At 37.2% G+C, this 9,287-nt stretch overlaps 1 pseudogene; it reads left to right on the top strand.

The window, feature by feature from the left end:
* The first annotated feature begins 3,498 nt into the window (after positions 1–3,498).
* Positions 3,499–3,951, top strand: LOC102246036 (annotated as a pseudogene).
* Positions 3,952–9,287: the final 5,336 nt, after the last annotated feature.

The following is a 9,287-nucleotide window of genomic DNA, read 5'->3' as shown; positions in this document are numbered from 1 at the left end:
TGTGCTGAGGCATCTCTAAGGGTGCTGTCTGGTAGTCCTTGCTCAGCTGCCATGAAGTTAAATGCATCATCTTGACACATGGTCATTACATCCTTTGGCTTCTCCCTTGAGTCTCATTCCTTTTTAACCCTGGCTATACTTTTCACATTCTCTTGAGAAGGTCTCAGAAATCCTGTTATCTGGGCCCAACAGTCAGAGATTGATTTCATTGGTCTGGGATGTGGCCTGGGCATTCGGATTTTGAAAGTTCCCCAAAAGACTTTGGAGAAGTGATTCTAACCTGCAGCTGTGGTTAAAGAACCATTGACTCAAGGGTGCGCTATTTTGAGTGTGCTCAGATTTCACAGTTTAGCAGTTCCTCTCCAGGTCTTCCCTGCATGTCTTCAGTAAGGGGTGGAGCAGGTAGGGTAGGTTACATGAATCCTGAATGGGACCAAAGTAAACAAGATTCAGAGCCCTGTAGTGTAGAATATCTTTTCTCATTTAATTACTTCAATATCCTATACTAAATGCCACCATTGCTGTCAGAGATTTTTTAAACTCTTTTAAAGGGCATTATTATTTCCTAATGTAATACCATGTACCTAGAAGCACTTAGTAGATTTATTTAAATAATAGCTAATTTATCATTCTTTCTTTACACCCATCCCTCATGTACAGTAGACTCAACCTAATTTATTATTAAGAGGAAAAGGCATAAGTTCACATTTTTTCACTAATAGTTATAGGGAATCTTCTCTCAAACTTTTACCTGCAGAAACTAAAAGCCTCCTCGTGTAGTGGTGATTCTTATATTTTGCTTTATCTTTTTTTAAAAAGTAACTTTCCTACTATAACTTGCTGGTTAATTCTCTGAGGTTTTCTAGGCAGACAATCTACAGGTAATCATAATTTGCTCTTTTCTGTAATTATAGTTCACAATCTCTTACCTGCAATCCAGTTTGAAAATGGAAAATTTGTAAGATTGGCACTAAAACCTGACTTGAATAAATGTGAGGTTGTTTACAGTCTTTATGCTTCCATTTTGTATTAATGTTCATTTTAATGTAGAAATATTATGGAGTATAGAATGCTGAATCAGTTTCTGTTATTACATGATATACAGTAAATTAACTTTTCTAAAATATGAAAACTTCTAAATTCTGTAACACATCTAATTCCAGAGGAATGTGGAATGCTTTATCTTGATATGTTCAATTTTTGACCTCTATATCTAGTCATATTTAATGTCTAACTCCCTATTTGATTTTTTGATCAAACATATAATGTAAAATTATAACTATTTTGTGAGTGCATACGTCATTAAGTTCTTTTTTAATAATGATGAGGTTGATTCTGCCATATTTCTTGAGCAAAAGAAACAGCCATTGATTGCAACAAAAGCTTTATGTGTTGAAGGGAAAAAATTGTATTGGAGTGAAGTTGACTAGAGCTTGGTTTTACTCAACCATATTTAAAATGCTGACACAGATTCTGAAAAGTAGCATGGAATACTTTGTCTTCATTTCACCTAACTGCAGGCCACTGGGAAGTTATATAACTGAATATCGGGTAGACATAATGATCAGATTATATACATAATCTATTCAGTTACATATTAACTGCTGGTGGTGATTATTTTAAATTGCAGTATACTCACTATGGTGCTGTGTGTGTGTGTGTGTGTGTGTGTTTAATAAAGACAACTCTATTGTCAAAAGCTACATCAATGTAAGTAGTCTCTGAAGAAAATATGATTTGGAAACTTCTAGTTAAATATAGCAGATTGAACATGCATACTTTTCTGTCCTCTTGCCAGAAACTTATCAAAATCATTATGAAAGGATATAAGAGAGCAAAGTAGAACCAGAAAGTAAACTAAGAAACAAGTATTCATGGAGTCCAGGAAACAATGCAACCAAAGAGAGAAGAAGTGAAGGTATTTGGTTTAGAGAGAGCAATCAATCCAGATTGAAACAGGAAGCTCTGGGAGGGAGGAGAAAAAGAACTAAATGAAATGGAGGTAAGCAAGCTACCAGATACAGAGTTCAAAACAATTGTTATAAGGATGATCGAGGAAATTAGTGAGAACTTCAACCAAGAGAAAGCAACCATAAAAAAGGACAGAGACCATACAAAGAACTAGTCAGAAATGAAGAATATCTGAAATGAAGAATGCACCAGAAGTAATCAACATTAGGCTAGATGAAGCAGAGGACTGAATCAGAGATTTGGAAGAGAAGGTAGCAGAAAACACCCAATCAGAGAAGCAAAATGAAAAAATAATTTTTAAAATGAGGAGAGCCTAAGGGACCTCTGGGACAACATCAAGCATAGCAATATCCAAATCATAAGGGGTACCTGAAGGAGAGGAGAGAGAGCAAGGAATTGAGAACCTATTTCAAGAAATAATGACTGAAAGAAACTTTGGAGGGAGGACTTCAAGAGAAAAAAACAAAACACTCAAAAGTAATAGATTATTTGATGTCCATAAAAATTGATGAGTTTTGACAAATCTGTTATAGCATTTGGAGAAAAAATAGCCAGAAGTATATAAACCAGTGTTAAATCAATGAAATTAACAACTTTAGGCAAAACAAAAAGGTTAGTGAGAGGGGAAACATAATCAGAATATAACTGTTGCCCAGCCAGCGTGGCTCAGTGATTGCGTGTTGACCTATGAACCTGGAGATCACATTTTGATTCCTGGTCAGGGCATATGCCTGGGTTGCGGGCTCGATCCCCATTGGGGGCATGCAGGAGGCAGCCGATCAATGATTCTCTCTCATCAGTGATGTTTCTGACTCTCCCTCTTCCTCTCTGAAATCAATAAAATAATAATTTTTTAAAAAGAATATAACTGTTGTCTTAATAGTAAAAAATATTTACTAGTTATTGTTCTAAGTAAAAATTTTGATATACTATATTGGTAAATGAGGAAGGTATATGTGTATTTTTTTGAAAGAGATGAGATGGTATAAGATGAGATGGTATATGAAGACCCTATCATGGGGTTCCACCAGCTCAATCATTATTCATATCATCCATAATAGGAAATCAATAGGTAACATTAAAAATATGTATTTATAATTTGAAAATATGTACTTAATTACTGAAAAGTGGTTACTTTGAGCTGCAGGATTTGGTGTGGGGGGGTGGAGAGACATGGGAATGGGATGGGGAGCTTTTTAATAGTATTCAATTTTTATATCATTTGCATGTATTACATAGATAAACATTAAAATTAATTTTAATAGATACCTTAAAAGAAAACAACATGTGGTTTGAGGAAATACTCTCAAATTGTTATTTCACATCCAAAACAGTTAACAGATACATGTGTGATTTTTTTTTTAAAAGGCTTCTCAAATCTAAATATTCTTGTTAAGTTGTTACTTTTGGGAATGCTAAAGCTAAAGTTCTCAAAAATTCAGTTCTATGGACTCAATTCCAATCAAACCATGAAAAAACAAAACAAAACAGGGGTTGCCGCCATCGCTGCCGCCTTCGGGCCAGCCCCTCGGGTTTCAGCGAGGCTGGGTGACGCTCTAGAATGGGAGACAAGCCAATTTGGGAGCAGACTGGATCCAGCTTCATGCAACATGACTACCAGTTATTTGATAACGACAGAACCCAACGAGGCGCAATTTCATGGACGCATCATGGCGTACGCGGGAAGGACAGCAGTTCCAAGGAAAGGCTGCCATTGTGGAGAAGTGGTCTAGCCTTCCGTTCCAGAAATCCAGCCCAGCACCACGGCACAGGCCCACCAGCCCGCGCCAGACAGCTGCGTCCTCAGCACGGTTGTGGGCCAGCTCAAGGCCATTGAAGACCCCATCATGGGGTTCCAGCAGCTGTTCCTATTGAAGAACATCAACGATGCTTGGGTTTGCACCAATGACATGTTCAGGCTTGCCCTGCACAACTTCGGCTGACCTCCTCCCAGCCAGGCACTCATGCTGTTTCCTCCTCCCTCCTTTTCCAGATACACACTCCTCCCGATGCTCCAAATAGCATACACAAATGAGCAGGACTGAGGTGGGAGTGGGCCCAGTGCGCTGCTGCTGCCTAGGTATTGTGCATGATGTTTGGACACTAGACTAGAAGTTTGTGTTGTACCAGCGCATGCCTTGGAAGACTTAAGTAATGCAAAAGGTTGTCTTTTTTTTTTTTTTTTTAAATCTACTAAAAAGTTGCTCCAGTAACCCAAAGAAGTGAAGGAGAAAGCAGCTGCCTCACCGTCCAGATATTGATTTGTTCAGATGTTTCAATGCCTCATGATACAATAAAACCACAAAAATTTTCTTAAAACTAAGCAAAAAAACCAGGTTATAACAATGGAGGAAATAACTTACATATTTTGGCTTTTATTCCACCTCTTTGATTTCTTAGTGGCAAAATACAGTAGAGGCAATATTCCTGGGTTTGAATAATATGATAGGTGATCTTGGGCTAGTAGCTTAACTTCTCTAAGCACTGGTCTCTTCTCTAAAATCAGATAAGAGTCTCCACCTCATAGGGTAGTTGTGAGAATGAAATGAAATGAAATGAAATATATTACTTAGCAAAATGTTTACAATGTCACAAGCATTTATTAAATTTACTACTGTTACTCTTTATTTCCCCTTTTCATTTTTCCTAGAAAAAAAAAGGGGGGGAGGTATTTAGCTCTGTTAATATGTGTTGCCTTCTACCACTGGATAATTAGCCTATTTTTTTAAACTTGTTCCATTAAATAATTATCTTGTTATCTCTAGCTACATTCATTTATATAAACAAATGATTTATGGGCCATTATATGCTCTGCAACTGAACTAATTTCTTAATGTGTCTTTATTATATATTATGCAATAACTGGTAACTAGTTTCTAATGTTCTGAGGGAGTAAATTTAGTAGTAATTATAATCATGTAGGACTTTCATTTGTCAAGTTTAAATTGGCATATATATAAAATCTGATTAAACCTTTGATGAAGTGCAGCTAATTTATTATCCCCATTTGGCAGATGAGCAAACTGAGGTTTGAAGACAGTTTATAATTAGTTACAGGCTATGTAGTTTATGTCTTTAAGAGGCATTTCATTCTGTTCTAAGTATAATACATTATATGCCTCAGTTCATTGTAACTTTATTTTAGCACTGTCATAGGTACTGATGAATAGGTAGTGAAACAAAATTTCAAAACTTGAATAAATAGTCAGTAATAACTTTATGCCACAAATTGGATGGCATTTTTAAATCCTAAATAACAACGGGGCTACCTTTGGTTGCTTCCAGGTCAGTAAAGCTTTTCCCCATCGATTGCTCTGATTGGTTTATTTATGTATTTATTAATTCAGTAACTACCAAGTGCTGTCTGTGTGTTAGGCACATGGCTTGGTGCTGTATATCCATAGATGGAAAGGTATGTTCCTTGTCCTCCAGCACTCCAGTGGGGAGATCTGTTTGTACACATGTGTAACCAGTGCTATGGAGGACATCATGCAAATGCAAACTAGGCTCTTGGAAGAAAAAGCACCTAGGAGTCTCCAGAGCAAGTCAGTCCATCCTGGACTATCCAGGAGCAAAGGACCCCTCATCTGGAACTTGCCCTCCTCTCTTTGAGAGGTGACCCCAGGCAGATTGCTTTGGCATTACCTTTGTTTAAAAAAAGTCATTCCCAAAATGACATTTCCCCATCATTTCTGGCAGTAGCCTTCTTGACACCTCTCACTGTCTCTAGGTTCCTCTGCTACATGGGACAAACTACACTGATAAAAGAGAAAGATGCAAATTGACCGTACCCTCACAACACCTACCAGCCAATCAGGAGTGAGTATGCAAATTAACCCAACAAAGATGGGTTAATTTGCATATGCAGGCACAGAGCGGCTGGGGACGGGGTGGGCTTTCCACACTGCCCCAGCCACTCAGGGCCTCTGGGCAGCGTGGGAAGACAGAAAGGCGGCTCTGGCCAGAGCAAAGGTGGTGCTGGCAGCCAGGGGAAGGAAGGCCCATTCTTGCATGAATCTTCGTGCATCGGGCCTCTAGTATTCTAATATCCATCTTAATCTTAATGAACGGGCCTCTAGTTGCCAGGGCCTTGGCTTGTTGGCATTGTGCACCAATTTTGAAGTGAGTAGCAGACTGTGGTTCATTATCTGGGGTCCAGTTTACCAGAGGCACTTGAGAAACATGACTGCAAATTCCATGCTTCATCACCACACTATACTTCTTACTACCTCTGACCCCACATTTTTAATATCTAAACAGGAGGCATATGGGATCTGTATAATGATCCCATAATGACTCTTCATTCGCTAGTTTGTGTTGCCCTGTCCACTGTTCTTGTGAATTCCTGACACTGGAATTTACAGAGAGGAATAGTGTGACCACAATGGCTAATACCTCCTGGAAAAGTTTAAGGTGGAGTGTACTGGCTAAGAGTACAGTGATTTGAATGTTGGCTCTTGTTCATGGTCATCTTGTGTGAGTGACCTAACTCTAAGGCTTGGTTTCCTCGTCTATAAAAGGAGGATATAGCAGTATCAATTTCATGCTGGGGTTGAGAGGAATAAACCACCAAAGTACCTAAGGCAGACTGGCTGTTTGCTCTGTACATGCTGGGTATTAATTTTTGCAGAAATCCAGAAGGCAGAGGTTGTCAGCATGTTTTCTGCATTTTGCTGCTAGTATGGTCTTTCCGAGGACTGTGCTACTTCTCCAGTGTGTCTCATCTTGGTATTTGCCTCACTTTCAGAGACTGGATCTGCAGATGGCAATGTTCCTACTGTCCTTCACCTCTGAAATTGCAGCTACTGTGGGGTTTTATAAGTAAATCGAGGGAATGTATTAATTGGGACATTGGACACTGGCTGAATTCACTTTCCTGGTGGTTACCTCCCAGGGATCCTTTTATATTTTTGTTTCAACTTGTAACCACAATTATATGGTAGCACCAAGCCAAAATGTATACAGAGACTCAAAAATTGTGAATAGATTACTACTATCATTCCCAAAAGTGTGTGTTTAAATGTCATTTTTATGCAGTATGGAAAACCTAATAAGAGTGTGACAAACAATTGCTTTTTCTCTATTATATAAGCAGAGTAATGGATTGCTGTGACTATGAAAGTGCAAACATAATTTTTTCTGAGTAATAACTTTATGCCACAAATTCCATATATAATGTGGAATATTTTTTTATCGAATCATAATGTATAGCTTAATCATATATTCTATAAGAATCCCAACATTTTAACTCTAAAATTTCAGCTACAAAAGATCAATATCTGATTACTTGTATTTTGATAATAGATATTTTACATTGTTTTAAGATTTTTTCTCTCAAACTTAATTTTTATTATGTAATTTTATTAAAGCCTTAATCAGCAAGCAGAATTTTCTGAATGTCTGCTCAGTCCCCCCGCCCCTAGTTTTATTGAGAAATAATTTACATACATCACTGTGTAAGTTTAAAGTGTACAGCATGATAGCTTGATTTACATATATTGTTAAATGATTACCACAATAGGTTTAGTTAACATCCATCATCTTATTTAAATATAATAAAAGAAAAAAACTAATTTCTCCTTTTGATGAGAACTCTTAGTAGCTACTCTCTTAACAACTTTCCTATATAGTGTCATACAACATTGTGAACTATAGTCATCATGTTGTACATTACATACCCGGTACTTTTTTATCTAATAAGTGGAAGTTTATACCTTTGACCACCTTCATCCAATTCATCCCCCAACCCCACCTCTAGTAACCATAAATCTGATTATTTTTCTATGGGTTTGGTGGGTCTTTTTGTTTGCTTTTTTAGATTCCACATGTAAGTGAGATAATACAGTATTTATCTTTCTTTTTAAAAAAATATATTTTATTGATTTTTTACAGAGAGGAAGGGAGAGGGATAGAGAGTTAGAAACATCGATCAGCTGCCTCCTGCACACCCCCTAACTGGGGATGTGCCTGCAACCAAGGTACATGCCCTTGACCGGAATCGAACCTGGGACCCTTGAGTCCACAGGCCGACGCTCTATCCACTGAGCCAAATGGGTTAGGGCAGTATTTATCTTTTTTTGTCTGACTTATTTCAGTTAGCATAATGTCTTCAAGTTTCATGCATGTTGTCACAAATGGTAGGATTTCCTTTTTATGGCTGAATAATAGTCCATTGTATGTGAGTGCATGTGTTGTGTGTGTATATACATATAATATATGTAATATATATATACATATATGCATATTAATTGGACAAAAGTTATAATATATGTCTTTATATATGTATCACATTTCACATCTTCATTCCCTTTGGATATATTCCCAGAAATTGAATTGCTGGACCATATTGTAGTTCTGTTTTTAATTTTGAGTAACCTCCACACTGTTTTCCATAGTGGCTGTACCAATTTACAATCCCACCAACAATGCAAAAGGGTTCCCTTTTCTCCACATCCATGCCAGCATTTATTATCTCTTGGCTTTTTGATGATGGAAATTTTAACAGGCATGAGGTGCTATCTCATGGTGGCTTTAAGAATTTTTAAAACAGAATTAAGAAAGAATATTTGATGGAAATTTGAAATATTTGCTTCCCTTGAAAGTAGATCAGAAATCAACTTGAGGTCTGAATGACATACAAGTATGAGACAAAGATGGTGTTTGCAGGATTACTAGGAGGCTAAAGTTAATCACCTCTTAGAACTTTATCTGTCTACCCCATTGGTTTGAAACTTCTTTGAGAGTAATCTTAGGCCTCTTTATTTTCCTTCCATAGAAAACACTAAATGAATACTCAAATGAATTAAATGAACACCAAACATGATGAACTTGAGGTCTGAAATTCTTGGAATGAGCTCTAATTTAAATTTTTATTGGAGTCTAATAATTCTTTATTCATACCACTTTAAAAGAATATACTTTATTGATTTTTTTGAGAGAGAGAGAGAGAGAAAGGGAAGAGGAGAAAGAGAGAGAGAGACATTGATAGGCTGCCTTCTGCACATACCCTGACTGGGGATTCCACCAGAAATCTGAGTATGTGCCCTGACCAGGAATGAAACCCAACACCTTTTGCTGTGCAGGATGACAATCCAACCAGTAGAGCTACACCTGCTAGGGTTCCATGCCACTTTTAACTATCACTTCTGGGTAGTTTGTTAGAAGATCAGACTTTGAATTAATTTGCAACATTAGATAGGGTTTGTCATGTTCTTTAGGAAACAACTTAATAAAACAATGGAATTGTGAATAAGATATGCTGGGTGAACTATGATGATATATTTTTTAAAATAATCATTCATTGTAAAATAATGGTT

Source organism: Myotis brandtii, unplaced genomic scaffold (assembly GCF_000412655.1).
Source record: "Myotis brandtii unplaced genomic scaffold, ASM41265v1 scaffold374, whole genome shotgun sequence".
Taxonomy (NCBI): domain Eukaryota; kingdom Metazoa; phylum Chordata; class Mammalia; order Chiroptera; family Vespertilionidae; genus Myotis; species Myotis brandtii.
The sequence above is the reverse complement of the archived record's forward strand: the minus strand, read 5'-3'. Positions and strand labels throughout refer to the sequence as shown.